Source organism: Phyllobates terribilis, unplaced genomic scaffold (assembly GCF_046119375.1).
Source record: "Phyllobates terribilis strain yellow unplaced genomic scaffold, ASM4611937v1 Scaffold_3__8_contigs__length_932513732, whole genome shotgun sequence".
Taxonomy (NCBI): Eukaryota; Metazoa; Chordata; class Amphibia; order Anura; family Dendrobatidae; genus Phyllobates; species Phyllobates terribilis.
In genome coordinates, this window is record NW_027362763.1 from 141375338 (window position 1) to 141392040 (window position 16703).

Here is a 16703-nt window from a genome sequence, read left to right on the forward strand (position 1 = left end):
GGATTGTGGCATAAAGACTAAGCGCCGCAGTGACTGCTATAAATTTTTGGTTGGGTTTTTTGTAATTTTTGACTTTGTAAACTATTTGTAATGTGAATTGTTATTGTTGATTGTTAATTCAAAAAGGTATCCTCAGTCCGGGAGTACTGAATTTAACCAGGGGGAAATGTGGCACCCCAGTGGTCTGGTTGCCACAGTGGCATTGCTTCCCTCACAAGGGGTGATGCCATGCCTGGAAGTAAGCAGGGGTCCCCTAGTCAGGTATACTAGCATCCAACACTTTCCTGGCTCCAGACCAGCAAGGGGAACTCCTCCCCTTGGCAACTGGAATCTGGAGGCGGGGTTAGTTAGAGTTAGTGAGAGGAGTTGAAGACAGTACAGCGAAGAGGAAAGACCTGGGGAGTGGAGCTGCACGGCAGCTCACCCCAGAGAGGAGCGTAGAAGAACCAGACACCGGAGTCCGAGGTTGTGGGGCACTGAAGGCCCAGCAGCAGATACCGGAGGGAAGAAGACTGCAGGTCTCCTGGCCCCATCAGACGCCCGGAGGCTCAGCAGCACATAGGGCCTAGCACCACCACGTGGGAGCGACACTCCAGGAAGGCCCGAGCTGCCTGCCATACGGGTGAGCACAAAGACGTTTTACTCAGGGACGAGGGCCACAGCACAGCTATAAGCAGCAGCGCCAAAGAGATTAGCGCAAAAGGGAAGGCCTCCAACTTCACCTGGTGAGGTGGATTCCCAACTTGCTTCCAGGCCGCCTGGATCTTTACTACAAGCTAGTACCCGTGCCCCGGTCTGCCTAACCACCACAAGTAAAGATATGAGGAAACCGCCATTAAGTTGTGGACTGGTCATTATCTGCACCATGCCCTGCACAGCAACATCTATAACATTACCACTTCCTGCCCTGGAGCTAAGCTCTGCCTGTGGAGAGCTGAACCAACTCTGCTGCGTCATCATCAGCTCCAGAGGATCTGCTCCGCAGCGGCGGCTCCATATAGCCGCATACCACAGGTGGCGTCACGAACATTAAACTATAAAAACTATAATCCCCTTTATTGACCGCCCTGGGTCACGGACTGGGTCACTGACACTGTGACATCCCCTGCACTGACCTGCCCGGCACCGAGTGCCCCACAGCCCAGGGGTCGCGTCAGCCACCTAAAGTATGAAACAGCTTTTCCATTTTATGGTTAATGCATTGGGCCTTAAGGATGATGGGTGAAGACATGGGAGGCAGACCATGATCATTTTAATTTATAAGACCCAAGAATGTCCTATGGTGCCAATATTTGCCAATTGTCTTAAAATGTTTGGCAGGTTCCTAATAAAAAGGGAGAACTCAGACTCCCAAAAGAGTTGGCCAATCATTGGGTGCATGCCCAACCCTCTGGAAAAGCTGCTCTTGTGAAAGTTTTTTTGTGCCTGATGATGGGATCCGACTTAATTAGATAGAGCCCTGGCATCCAAATGCACATTCAGGGGGCCGGAAACATGGTGTGGTATAGTTAGGCTCAAAATGTTATCTATACCAATTATCTAATATTTTTGTTAAAGGGGGAGTACAGATAAAAATAAATTTGCATAATTTAGGTATGCAATTTACTTGTAGAATATAGTTCCCATCTAAAAGCCCAGATCTGCAGCTACAAGATCCAGACACAGGTCTCGGTAGGTCGTCTTCTGACTTGTGTCCAACACAGGATAACATTTGCAGTATCAGCACGTGATGAGAGTTGTTAGGCCAACCTCCATATCTGTCTATGGATTAGCTGAGACAGAAAATGGAGCTGGCTTAGCTATTGAAATGAGCACTCAGCCAGTCCACTTCACACACAACTCTGGTCATTTGCCGATGCAGGAAATGTTTTATCCAGAAGGTTCACTTTTAGCTTGCGTCAGACACAAAACATAATTTCCTGTGAATGCCCATGACCAGAGCTGTAACTAAGCCAGCACCCGTTTCTGTCTGTATATAGACTGTGAAGTGGGCTGACTTAGATATTGAAATGGGCATTGCGCCAAACCTGAAAATGACCTGTCCTGTGACAGCAAATATTCTGCGTCTGATACAAGCCAAAAAATGTTTTTTTTTTTAACTGGACATCTCCTTTAAAGGAAACCTGTCATGTGTAAAAAACACTATTAACCTGCACATATGGGGTAAATCTGCAGGTTAGTAGTGTTCTGAAGATGCTCGGCACCCGCACTGAAAGCCCCGCTGCCAGGAGGAAATTAACTTTATTTCTCCAGGCAGCTTCAGGCTTTCAGTCATAGGGGTGGGTCGGAGCGGTGTCAGTCACCCCTCAGTGTATAATGATATGTGGCTGTAACCACACCCCTGGCACTGACTGACAGCCGGCACAGCACTAGAGCCATTTGTCAGTCGGTGCTGGGTACGCAGCTACACTTTCGCTCACTATGCACTGAGCGGTGGCTGAAGTCACGCTGGCCCCACCTGAAAGCTCGAGGCTGCGGGGACGAATAAAGTTAATTTCCTCCCCGCTCTCAGTGCAGGTGCTGGGCCGCTTCAGAGCACTATTAACCTGCAGATTAGCCCCATATCTGCAGGTTGATAGCATTTTTTTACATGACAGGTTCCCTTTAAGTAGTTCAAATAATGGAGTGACGCTTTGAATTTCTTACAGTAGAATTACAATTACTGCATATTTCATGGGGTTCACACATTGCAATATTAAAGCTTTAGTTACACTGTCCCTTAATTCTGATTAAGCCGTTGTAGACAAAAGCTGGAGCAACCAATCCAATTTAGTTCTCATTTATTTAAAAATGAATTATGACTAGTGATGAGCAAGTATGTTCTGTTAACCCTTTCGGCGAGTATGCTCGGGTGCTTGCCGAGTATCTTCAGAGTGCTCGGGTATTATGTTTTAGTCATTCCACGCTCATGATTTGCAACTGTTTGACAGCTTTAATACATGTGAGGAATGCCTAAGAAACAGGCATTCCTCGCATGTATTAAAGCTGTCAAACAGTCGCAAATCATGAGCAAAGAGTGACTAAAACATAACACCCGAGCACGCTGAAGATACTCGGAAAACACCCGAGCATGCTTGTAAATCTCGAGTAATGAGCATGCTCGCTCATCACTAATTATGACCATCTGCACTGTTTCCTTTACGAATAGTGCGACTCTTGCCACTGGATAGAAAGAATTTTTTAATTTTCCCGGAGACTTTGTTGTGCATATCATGTATCTGACTGTAAGATGGATAACGACTTTAATTGTCCTCAAATATTAATATAATAAAATGAATCTAAATTCTACTGAATTCTCTTTTCTATTTTCTTATCTTTTCCATATTCTTATTTCCTGCTCTTCGTTACAACGTGCTGCCGGCTCACCCAGCAGGTACCGTGCTCCCTCCTCTTCATGTATCTCACTGGAAAATGTTTGAAAAGATTCTTCAAGAATACTTTAGAGCGGAGAATGATCAAAGTTGTGTTTGTAGAAGTCCACACTTAATACCCTGACCGCCACTGAGAGGGTTCAAAAAATATTTCTCTTAGAAATTGTGATTACTTTTTTGCTTTTCATCCTAATCACATACGTCAATGTCAAATAATGCAGGAGAGAAAATTATTGATGTACAGAGGCAGGAACTCTCAGAAACCCCTGTGGTGCTTCAAGGCGAGCCTGTTAAAAAATTACATTGCAGAGATGGCACAGTGACATTTGAGATACATTGACAATAAGCAGACAGCAGAACTTATGTTTTTTTATATTATTTTATTATTTTCTTTCTTTTTATGCCCATTCAGTGGCTAAAAAAATAATTGATCATAGATATCAGATGTCCAGAATATGTAGCTCTCAATCTGTGGTGAGACTACAACTCCCAGCCTGAAGGTGAGGCGCCCAGGGGATGGGGACGACTCGGCGCCCGGGCCTTGTTGTTGGTGCTGGGGATGCCGCGGTGGCCGGCTCCCGGGGCCGTACCCTGGGGTCACTCTTAAAAGCAAGGAATAATGGGGGAAAAGGTGTATGGGAAAGGGGAAAGTTTGTGACGCCACCTGTGGTATCTGGAGAGACTCACCAGCGCTGCGACAGTCGTTGAGGCCGGTGATTAGGCAGTTTAGTTGGTGCGGCTCCCCACAGGTGGAGCGGGCCCTCAGGGCCGCGTAGGAAAAGGGATGCAGGACAGAGGGGACCCAGCCGGGTCAGAAGAATAATAGGCACACTCACAACAGTTCACTTCAGTACCTTTACTGGTGGTGTTTCAGGCACGATCCAGGGCACTGTAGGGTGAAGGGTGCATTTCAGGACTCTCCCCAGTGAGCAGGTGTGGGGCCTCCTGCTTCTTGCCTTCTCCTGATAAGTTTATGACCTGCCTGGAGCTAGGCCTGGAGCTAGGCCTAACTTAGTCTCTGTCTTGCACCGGCTGACCTGGTGGTAGGGCCTTCTGTAGGAGATCACACTCCCTGGTCTCTTGGGCCTCAGTGACTCCTGACCCTGGTATAACAGTCAGCATTTGGTGTTCCTGGGACATGTAGTTCGCCAGGGGTTCCCATTGTTTCTGCTGGTCATAGAGATCCCTGCAGACGCGGACCCGGTGTCCGGTATAAGGTCTTGCGGTGAGCTGACTAAGCTCCTCTGCCCCCTATGTAGCTCGCTTACTCCACTTGCCTTCAGCTGCGCTCGGGGCCCTCGCTAGGCTTCACACTGGCTGTAGGCCTCGCTACTGTTCACTGCTGTCGGCACGCCTTAGGCTCTCTAACTGAGCTCACTGAGTCTGTACTGACCTGGCAACTTCTCTGGCTGCAGCAGACTGTAGACTAGACTGAACTGCCTAGCTCCACCTTCCCTTTTTATATCCCTATCCGGGCTCCCTCTGGTGGCCTGATGTGGAAGGTGGAGGTGTGTGTATGCTATGAGGGCCTCTTGTGGAGAAATCCGTCCATGCACCCCTCTAAGATCTGTGGCACCAATGCACAGCTGGGCACCACACAGGAGTCAGAGCATGATATTTCACACTCATTTCTAATGATTTGCTTGCAGAGATCAGCTGACGAATGAGCAGCTGATCGCATCGTTTGCCAACCAATGCCGGCCTAAAAATCATCTTTGTCTGCAGGACATCTCATTTTGTAAATAGGGAGATGATGTCCTGCTGACAATTTGCAAACTATATGCTGAATGAGGGCCTGTAAACAAGTGTTACTCACCATGGGGTCTGTGAGCCCACCCAGACCTGAGGCTTAGGGAATCCACCTCACCAGGTGAGCCTAACAACAAGTGCTGGTCAACTTGTTATATCCTAAATCGGAGATCATTTGGACAGGTTAATAAAGCCATGTATATTTGGTAATCGGGAACTTTCACCCCCGTTACAAGATGGCACAGCAGGTCGGATGCCCAACCGCTGCTCCAGTTATTCTTTTTGGGCTTGCCACCAGCCCCATAAAAGATGAATGGAGCACTGGTTGGGCATGTGCACTGACTTTAAGTTCTAAAGGGAGTAAAAGTCCCTCATTCTGCCAATCATTGCGGGTCCCAGCAGTCGGACCCCCACCTGCGTACAGGTCATAACTTGTTTGAACCGGACAGCACTTTTAGATAAACTTGCCCCCTCTCAGAAGGGCAAGGCTTGGCCGGTATTAAATCGTAACCTATGCATGTATTGTAAGTCAATGGATTCTGTAGCATCGGCGTCCCTGCCTGGGGAGGGAAGAAGAGTGCAGGGAGTCCGACGTCATGGATTCACTAAGCCTCAGGTCTGGGTGAGCTCACGGACCCCAGGGCATTGGTGTAGCAGGCAGGAAGGCACATGTGGAGCGAGGACTTGGAACACTGGAGACCACAGGAGGACAAGTGCAGAGAGGACATAGGAAAGTCCGAAGCAACAACTCACTCATCGCCACGGTCCCCATCCCGCACTCCTACACTACCTCCTTCTCCTTCTCCGGTTGCTGCCTGGGGTCTGTGCATGGCGTGCACATCCCTGGGCACTGTGCTTAGGGCAGGAGTGCACGCGCTCCCTCCTTCTTAAAGGGACTGTGCGTGCCGTCCTAAAGTGTCCCCAGCCGATGGCCATTCTACCAGTCCTGTACCTGTCTACCAGTCCTGTACCTGTCTGACTGTACTTGCCTTTTGTCCTGTATTTCAGCCTTGCCTGCCTGTATATCAGCTATGTCCGCCTGTCCGCATACCAGCCTGTACCCGCCAGTGTCCATCTGTATACCAGCCATACCAGCCTGCACCTGCCAGTGCCTATCTGCAGACTAGCCATACCCGCAGCATCTGTGATTCCTGTGTTCCTGCTCTGTCTTCCAGTACCAGCTGTACCCTCCTACCAGGCCGTTCCAGCTACCGGTCCCTTGGGGGTCAGCTGCCATGCATCTGAGATCTGCCCTGGAGTAGCACCTGGTGTCCATCAGGAGCCAAGCCTAACCCACCATCAGGGGCTCTAGTGAAGAGTCAGGTGTTCACCTAAGTCACACCCCACCAGGCTCTCCCGTTACAGGTTCCATTATGATCGGAAAGCATAATATAAGTGTGATCAGAGCCTAAGAGTGATTGGCTCCCTCACTGGTGCACTAGGTTCGGCCCAGTACATGGCTGACCATACAGCAGACCCTGCTGGTTGCAATTTCAACAAATTACTAGGGGTTTCAGGAGCAAAATCCATGCTGATTGTTCTTCTTGATACAATTCCTGTAAGAATCTTTTATGATGCCAAGCAAAATCTAAATATATTGGAGTATTGCCAATAAGTGGTCTCCACAATAAGAGATAGGACGCCAAAGCGTCTTGCTATAATTTGATAGATTAATTCTAATGTTCCCCCTTCTTCCATTCCTCCTCATCTGAACGTCTTGCTGGATCACCTCCTTGGCAGTCATTACATGTATGACTCATTGCAGCGATACCTGTGGATACAGAGATGATTTCACTACAGACTACAAGCCGCCCACAGAAAGTTACAGAGAACAAAGTGTTTGGACGCCCGGCCCTGTAAACCAGACGGAAAGCTTCTGTGCAGGGTGTGGTAATGGGTGTTGGCAAGGAAATCAGCGTGGTACCTAGGTTGCCATAGAAACTAAGAAGTCTCACACATGCATAATTACAGCTCTGCCACAAGGAACACGAGAGTCAGGGAAATGCTCAGTGTCTGAAGCTTCGAGAGTAAATCTTTCATATAGTAAATGCCGTATCATAGTATAGTAATGATATAATGTATGGTAACCACGGGACAATAGCAATAATGGTGGCAGACAATGTAAGGAGCCCTTACCTCATGGTGTCTAGTGAGAATAAAAGTAAGCAGCGGAGTGTACAATTATACGGGAGGGTAGCTCGTGGTGCTGGCAGGGTAAGTGCCACGGCGTAGCATGGAGAGGGCCACAGGAGTGATTGCCTTGTGCCCAAAATTCTTAGGGATGCAAAACTTCAAAAAGAAAAAAAAGAAAGAGTAGCAGTGGCGTCACTGGCATTGAAGATCTCCAGCTGAGCAGCACTTTGTAACACTGATTGTAATACTAATGCTGGCGCCCCTGCATGGTTCCCCTCCATGCAGGGACGCCGACATACTCACTGCCCCCACCACGCGGTGAGCTCCCGTCTCTTGCTTCCTGGTTTGTGCACGTCACACAGACTTTCCGGCAGCACATCTAGTGCACTCCCCTGTTCTTAAAGGGGCAGCGCTCGCACTTTGAAAATGCCCCTAGCCAGTAGCTGGGATGCATTGTGTATAAAAGGCATCCTCCCCAGTAGGGAGATGCCTGAGCAACATTCTCCCTTAGTGTTTGTGCAACTACTGAGTTGCCAGGTCCCTGTCCCATAGCCCGAACCCAAACCCCTGGTACTTGTGCGGCCAGGGCCTGAACCCGAACTACTGGTCCTTGTGTGGTCAGGGCATAATCCCAAACCCTGTGAGCCTGAAACTGCAACAGCGGTCCCTGGACCTGAAACCGCATCAGCAGATCCAGCACCCGAAGCCTGATACCGCTCCCGGCAGTACTTGTGCCTGAAGCCGCATTGGTGGTACCTGAACCCTGAAGCCGCACCGGCGGTACCTGAACCCTGAAGCCACTCCAGCGGTACCGGCCAGGTTCCAGAACCTGTGTAGTCTGAACAGAGTCCGTGTTCTGTCTGCTAGTTTCTCTGAGTCCAGTCCGTGTCTGCTATCTTGACCCCTGGCATCAGCAGCTACAGTACCGGGGACTGTAGCTCAAGCCTGAATCCTGTAGTGGCTACCTGTAGCTCAAGCCTGACTCCACCAACAGGAGCTCCAGTGAAAACCAAGTAGTCACTTATCTACGCCCCTCCTAGGCAAGCCCGGTCCCGTGGCACAGTGGGTCCACGAACCACGTGTGCTACCTGCGTGCGTGACACTGATACAGTCGGATACTGTGGTTGCATAGGGTACCTTAAGGTCATTGCCCCACCACTGTCTTTCCTGTAGGTCACTCTGTGTGCAGGGTAGAAGAGGAGGACTTGATCACTTGAATTTAACAGGTCCGGTGAAAAAAGTTATCATCATCCATTGTTGATCCGTTCAGGTCCAGTGCTTTAGTAATTAGCAGTAACATGCATATCAACCCTTCTTTTATCCCCTATAGGGCTGCCGAGTGCTGTGCTCACCTTTTTCCAGCAGCCCTATTGAGAATGAATGGAGTGATGGTCGGACGTTCGACCTGCCGCACCATTTTGTAATGGGGTTAAATGTTCTCCCATCTGCTGATTGGTGTGAGGCCCAATGTATAGATGACAACTTGTTTTCACTGGCCAACCCTTTTAACCATAAACTTTTTTATGGGGGTGGAACAAAAATGGCCTTATTACTTTTGGAGGAGGTACTCTAGGGGCTTCTTTACTTTCTAAGGGGGCTTTAATATTTTCAAAAGGAGCACTAATTGTTTTAAGAGGGTACTTAGGGAACATTATTACTGGGATATGGGGTACAGTGCTTGCCGTGCCCTGGCTGGTGACTACGCCACTGGATGTTGTGCATCCTACACCAGTTCTGGGTGCTGCCAACAAGCTGTCACGGCACTGATGCAGGATATCCCGGGAAAAGGGCCCCTTCCCTATCCCTGAAGCTAGGGGGTGCCCTAGTCTATCCCTGTCCCCCGCAATACTTCTGATGGTGAAGACGTCGGGGTCACGTGCCTTGCTATGCTACTATATCAACCCTTATCTGTCCCCTCCCCCACACAGGGAGGTAGGAAGCTGAAGTGTATAGGAATATACTAACCAGACAAACGAGGGAAGACGGAAAGGGATAAATGAAAATAACAATCATACAAAATGCACTCACAAAAAAACTGAGTGGAACACCTGGGAGTTAAAGGAAGGAGAAACCAAATAGGAGAGGATGAGAATGTGCACACAAAAACTCCAAGCAACAGTCTTCTGAACAAAACTTGAAACGCCACCTCCAACCACTAACTACACCTTCAACTCCAGAACCAGGCATTATGAACTAACACTGGCATTCCCTAGGTGCCAGAGGTGAGAATATATAGCAGATGGGAGTGGCCAACACTGAACAGCTGAGACCATCTAAGCAGGAAAGCTCCAGGATCTTTCAACAGAACAGATTAACCCTTGCACTGCCAACCCTTGAAAGGAAAAAACCTGCACTGTTTAATACCATGGTGAAGTTCTTCTAACCAGAGCTGGAGTACGTGAAACCAGACACCGTGGTCTTCTGGCCCCTCTCTGTCGCTGTATACCCGTGAGACAAGCTACTCCACCTTGCCCAGGGTATTTAGATAGAGGGGTATGGCAGTTAAATAAATATTTATCCTGGGTTAAAAAATAAAAAATAACTGTAATCTTAGAGGTATAACTGTAATTGCACATAAAAGATCTCAGAAATAAAAGTGCTTTTTTTTAAGCACATGTGTTTGCAGTCTCAAAGATTACATATTTGCTACTAGAATTGGCTAATACCCATAATTTATTTTCTTCAACATTTTAGCTCTGCTTTTTAAGTAAAGAGAACCAGTAACTGCTTTTGAGCTCATGGCCTTTTGGTGTTTGAAGTCATTTTTCTATGTTCTATGTTTTAAAGGGAACCTGCCTTGTCCTCTAACTTTCCCTGACCGCTAATATAGTGTAAGGTGCCCAAGCGAGGTAGTCGTAGGCGAGCTGTAGCCCCTGCTCGCTCTGGCACCCTACAGACAAAGTGTGTCCCTGTCCTGGTGTGCTGCTGTATATGTGGTGTCTCCCTCTTACTTCTGGCCTGCAGGCCTCTTCTGACTCCAGGAATCCTTCTTCTGGAACAAGGGCAGCAATCAATCCAGAGGACATAGGGTTTATAAAAATAACCAGAACTTTACTTGATGACTACATAGAAATCATGGGGGCCCATAGCAGAAGTTTTAATTGGGCCCCCACCAGAAAAAAAATGTAAATAATTGACGGGGTCATGAAAGAGCAGATCTCACAACTTTCCAACCTTTACATAGCAATTTTCTTCCTGCTGAAGTCCTAGATTTCTCTTTATTGCCCCATAAAATGTTATGCCAACAAAAGTGCCCCCCCCCCCCCAAACACAGTATGATACCCCCATGGTGCATTCCTCCTCATAGGCTAATGGGCTACATGCACAGTATAATGACCCTACTGTCAGGGCTGTGGAGTTGAAGCCCATTTTGGAGGAGTCAGAATCAGAGTCGGTATAAAATGGACCGACTCCGACTAATATATATAATAAATTGGGTACAGTAGTTCAATGCAGTTTGTGGGGAATAGTTTTTCATAAGAATTTGGGAAAGTTATGAAATGTCCTATAAATGTCTGTCCTATTCCTGATCTAAGGGTCTAGACTTTTAGCTGAGATGAATCTGTGCTACAGTAAATTTATCACTTAAACATGAGCCATGTATGAGGGAGTCGGAGTTGGAGTCAGTGTCATGGAAATTGAGGAGTTGGAGGTTTGGTTTACTGACTCCACAGTCCTGCCTACTGTACCCCACTTCAACTCCCAGGGCAAAGTATGGTGACATCAAAACAGTATGATCCCCCAACTGTGACCCCCACACAGCCCTCCATCCAGTATAATGGGCCTACATACAGTATAATGGCCGTCCACACTCCACAGAGTATAATGCACTCCCCATGGTCCTCCATACAGTATAATGCACTCGCCATGGTCCTCCACACAGTATAATGCACTCCACATGGTTCTCCACGCAGTCTAATGCACTCCACATGGTCCTCCACACAGTATAATGAACTCTCCATGGTCCTCCACACAGTATAATGCACTCCCCATGGTCCTGTACACAGTATAATGCACTCCCCGTGATCCTGCACACAGTATAATGCACTCCCGATGGTCCCCCACTGTTATGATCTGCAACATGCACTAAGCAAAGATAGGGGAAAGCTGTCCCTACAGTAAGACTAAGCTTATTCCCTACGATGTAGCGGGCTGCCTGTTCCTAGCGAACAGACCCGCCTTAGTTCTCGGCTAGTCTGAACGAAGACCTATAGCATTAAGGGAGGGGTCCCTAAAAGAACTAAGGACTGGGACAAAAATGGGACACCTCCTAAACAGAGAAGTTGTTGCAGAACACAAAAAGACAAACTGACAAAAGGTACTAGAGGTCCCAGAAGGACCAAGCAAACTGACAGAGAAAGGCACCAAAGCACCAGGCTAGAGAAACAGTCAAACAACACTGAAGTCCAGCACAGCCAGAAGGGCGGAGATGGTCACGTGACGGCAAAACACAAGATGGAAAAAACAAACAGGAGGGTTCTAACACCCACACAGTATAATGCACTCCACATGGTCCTCCACGCAGTATAATGAACTTGCCATGGTCCTCCACACAGTATAATGCACTCGCCATAGTCCTGCACACAGTATAATGCACTCCCCATGGTCCTCCACACAGTATAATACACTCCCGATGGTCCTGCACACAGTATTATGCATTCCCCATGGTCCTGCACACAGTATAATGCACTCCCCATGGTCCTCCACACAGTATAATGCACTCCACATAATCCTCCATGCAGTATAATGCACTCCAAATGGTCCTCCACACAGTATAATGAACTCCCCATGGTCCTCCACACAGTATAATGCACTCGCCATGGTCCTGCACACAGTATAATGCACTTCCCATGGTCCAGCACACAGTATAGTGCACTCTCCATGGTCCTCCATGCAGTATAATGCACTCCCCATGGTCCTCTATGCAGTATAATGCACTCCCCATGGTCCAGCACACAGTATAGTGCACTCCCCATGGTCCTCCATGCAGTATAATGCACTCCCCATGGTCCTCCATGCAGTATAGTGCACTCCCCATGGTCCTCCATGCAGTATAATGCATTCCAAATGGTCCTCCACGCAGTATAATGAACTCCCCATGGTCCTCCACACAGTATAATGCACTCCCCATGGTCCTCCACACAGTATAATACACTTTCCCTGCTCCTGCACACAGTATAATGCACTCCCCATGGTCCTGCACACAGTATAATGCACTCCCCATGGTCCTCCATGCAGTATAAAGCACTCCCCATGGTCCTCCACGCAGTATAATGCACTCCAAATGGTCCTCCACGCAGTATAACAAACTCCCCATGGACCTCCACACAGTATAATGCAGTCCCCATGGTCCTGCACACAGTATAATGCACTCCCCATGGTCCTCCACGCAGTATAATGCACTCGCCATGGTCCTCCATGCAGTATAATGCACTCCCCATGGACCTCCACACAGTATAATGCACTCGCCATGGTCCTACACACAGTATAATGCACTCCCCATGGTCCTCCACGCAGTAGAATGCACTCCACATGGTCTTCCACGCAGTATAATGAACTCCCCATGGTCCTCCACACAGTATAATGCACTCCCCATGGTCCTCCACACAGTATAATGCACTCGCCATGGTCCTGCACACTGTATAATGCACTCCCCATGGTCCTGTGCACAGTATAATGCAGTCCCCATGGTCCTCCACACAGTATAATGCACTCCCCATGGTCCTCCACATAGTATAATGCACTCCCTATGGTCTTGCACACAGTATAATGCACTCCCCATGGTCTTGCACACAGTATAATGCACTCCCTATGGTCCTCCACGCAGCATAATGCATAATGAACTCCCCATGGTCCTCCACATAGTATAATGCACCCCATGGTCCTGTACGCAGTATAATGTAGCCCCTCATAGGGTAAAATGCGGCACCCACCATAAAGTAAAATGCAGCCCCAGTCCTCCAGTATTATCAGTACTCACTGATTTACAAAAATAAATAAATACATACTTACTGCTCCTCGTTCCCCGCTGCTTCAGTCTCTGCAGCGCGTCTCTGTCATCACCTCAGCAACTGCCAGCTCCACTGTCTGACACAGCGGGGTGCATCATCACGCCGTTGCGTCAGACACAGAGGAGGAATGATGGGAGAGGGAGTGTCACATGACGCTCCCTCCTCCATCATTTCTTTCAACCAGGGCCGTCTCCAGTTTTTCGTGGGCCCCGGGCGAAAGAGTCTCAGTGGCCCCTTTAATACATATGACGCGCCCCCGGGGCAATGGGGTACTCGGCAGCCGGGCCTATGGATGCTGGTGGGGGATATGTCACAGTGGCTGGCCCGGTCCGTGGCCCAGGGCGGTCAACCAAAAAGGGGCTTGTAACTTGGATAGAGATAAAAATAAAGTAAATAGTTTGTGACGCCACCTGTGGTACCTGGTAAGGTTTACCAGCGCTGCTGCAGACCTCCGGAGGGTTATGGGATGGCAACTGAGGTGTTTCTGCTCCCCACAGGTGGAGCGGGCCCCCGGGGCAGTGTGGAGTTTGGTGGGTGGTGATGCTGGGACTTGTAGTGAAGGCGGGATGGTGCAGCAGGAGTAACTGACAGAGACAGGGGATTCGCTTCAATACCTTTACTGGTGCGGATGTCAGGTACGGTCCAGGGTACTCAGTAGGATGGGTACACTTCAGGACTTCTCCCCAGTGAGCGGGTATAAGGTCTCCTGGTCCGTGTCAGCCTCTCTGTATGCTCCTGGCCAGCCTGCAACTGGGCCTAGCTTATGTGTAGTGCTGTTCCTTCACCTGTCGCTTGGTAGTGGGACCTTCTGCTGGCAACCACTATCCCTGGTCGCTGGGGCCTTCATGGTTCTTGGTCCTGTAATGGGTCTAGCTTCAGGTCTGCCAGGGACTTGTAGTCCTCCTGGAATGCCGTTGGTCCCTACTGGGTATAAAAGGACCCTGTAGGTTCGGACCCGGTGTCCGGTTTGTATCTTCGGGGTGAGCCTAGGATGCTCCTCTGCCCCTTTCAACTCCTCTCTCCTCTCCTTCTTGCCGTTGGCCACACTCAGGGCCCTTAGAACTCAGCAGCAGACGTGCTGCGTCTTCGCTGCTCTCAGCGTCAGCACGCTCTCAGACTCTCTGACTCTGTCTGACTAAACAACTAACTGACTGCCTGGCTCCACCCTCCATATATATATCCCTATCGGGCTCCCTCTGGTGGTATGAGGTGGAAGGGTGGAGGTGTCTGTATGTAACGAGGGCCTCTTGTGGAGAAGTCCATCCATGCACCCTGGGTCCTGTGGTATCTGTGAACAGCAGGGTGCCACACATACACTATTCATGATGCACAGATATGGCAGAGAAATATAGGTATTTAACACAGGGCCCAGGCTGTCCCCTCATCCTTCACTTATGCAAACATGCGCACACACACACAGTACGCATACATGCACACACACACACACACACACACAGTACACAGACATGCACGCACACACAGTACGCACACATGCACACACAGTACGCACACATGCACGCACACACACAGTACGCACACATGCACGCACACACACAGTATGCAGACGTGCACACACACAGTACGCACACATGCACGCACACACACAGTACACACACATGCACGAACACACACAGTATGCAGACGTGCACACACACAGTATCCACACATACACACACACAGTACGCACACATGCACACACATACAGCACGCAGACATGCACGCACACAGTACGCACCCATGCACACACACACAGTACGCTGACATGCACGCACACACACAGTATGCAAACATGAACGCACCCGGAATGTAGACATGCACGCACACTGTACGCAAACATGCACATACACAAACAGATACGTACACACACAGACATACGTACATATTTGAACACATTCTTAAAAACACATAAAAAGACAAAATATATATATATATACTGTACACAGTCATACACACAAGACACATTAGAAATATATTTAATATGGGGATTGGGGAATCTGGCGACAAGCCTCACTTACCTGCCCCTTGGCCTGTGTCCGGTCTCCCTTCATCATTGCCCCCTCGGTGCCTCCCTTCAATAGGGACCCCCCTCGGGGCCTCCCTTCAACAGGGCCCCCACTCCATCAGGGCCTACTTTCAACAGGGACCGACCCCCTCCATTGGGGTGCCCCTCCTGCACCCTCCGTTCCGCAGTTTGATTGCCGCCGGGACTGTGTTTAGACATGGCCGCGCGCTGTGCGGCTGTGTCTTGTAGTAATGACACGGCAGGGGCGACACAAGCACAATTAAAGGTGCAGTGTCACCCGTGCCATCATTACTACAAGACACAGCTGCACAGCGCGCGGCCATGCCTGAACACAGTGCTGGCGGGGGTCGGCAATCAAACAGCGGAGCGGGGGGTGCAGAAGGGGGGCGACTGCTATGGGGCCCCCCTGGCTCACGGGCCCCATAGCAGTTGTGGGGCCATCTTTCCCACAGGTTCCAGATACAACTTCAGCCCTGGTTCCCGATCTAGGTGAAGCATCCCTTCTGCTATCTTCGGTAGCCATAGGGATTCTTCTCCACCACTGACAGTATATTTGGATCCCATGTCACTCTGCCTCTGAGAGTTTGAGTCCTGATATCTTCTGCTGCTTCGCAGACAGAGTGTGCCGCAGGCCCGGTCGACTATCTCGCGGTTCCCAGGCCCACGTTGTCCCTAGCAGCCCCTAACTGGAGCCTGCTGCTTGTCACTTGTCACTATACTGCTCAACTCTGACTGAACTCACTTCCTGCACTTGACACTAACACTCAGTTCCCCCTACCTCTAATGGGCCGGCTGTTACAGTTAACTCTACCTAGGACAAACGGCAGCCTGATTAACAGTCCAGTCCGCCAGCCGGACTACCAGTCCAGTCCGCCAGCCTGATTACCAGTCCAGCCAGCCTGACTACTAGTCCACTCCTCCAGCCAGCCTACCTGGAGGCTCCTGCTTGTTACCTGCCATGCCTACCAGCCTGCCTACCTGGAAGCTCCTGCCAGTTACCCGTGGTGTCTGCCGATCCATCTATCTGGATCACCCGTCAGCCTGCCTGCCGTGCTCTTCTGCTGTACCGGTCAGTCCCTGCCTTCTGACCCGTGGGAGTCACCTGCTCTCATGCAAGGACAGGTCCAGAGTAGCACCTGGTCCCTCTGCTCGGTCCTTCCCTGGTTCACGGAGTCGATTGAGCCGCCGCGCGACCTTGGTCAGTCCGAGTTGATACCTAGTTACTCCCCTCTGGTCCCTCCTTGCACCGCAGCACAGAGGTTCCACCACCCGGATCCATAACAGTTTTGCACGGGGCATGGAACCCGGTGGCCCCCAGTCTCCTTCGCTTGCTGACCTGTACCAGGAGGTTTCTCGTCAGAGATCCCAACAGGAAACCATCCTGACCTACCTGCGGTCTATCAACTCTCGCATGGA

The 16703-nt window shown here is 49.7% G+C and overlaps 1 long non-coding RNA gene across 1 annotated transcript; it reads right to left on the minus strand.

Moving 5' to 3' along the window:
* Positions 1–6479: 6479 nt before the first annotated feature.
* Positions 6480–7604, minus strand: LOC141257984 (uncharacterized). The gene is made up of 3 exons (XR_012318158.1): positions 7557–7604; positions 7257–7409; positions 6480–6891 (listed from the first exon to the last, which is right to left on the minus strand). It is a non-coding gene; the product is annotated as an uncharacterized lncRNA (long non-coding RNA).
* Between the last annotated feature and the right edge of the window lie 9099 nt (positions 7605–16703).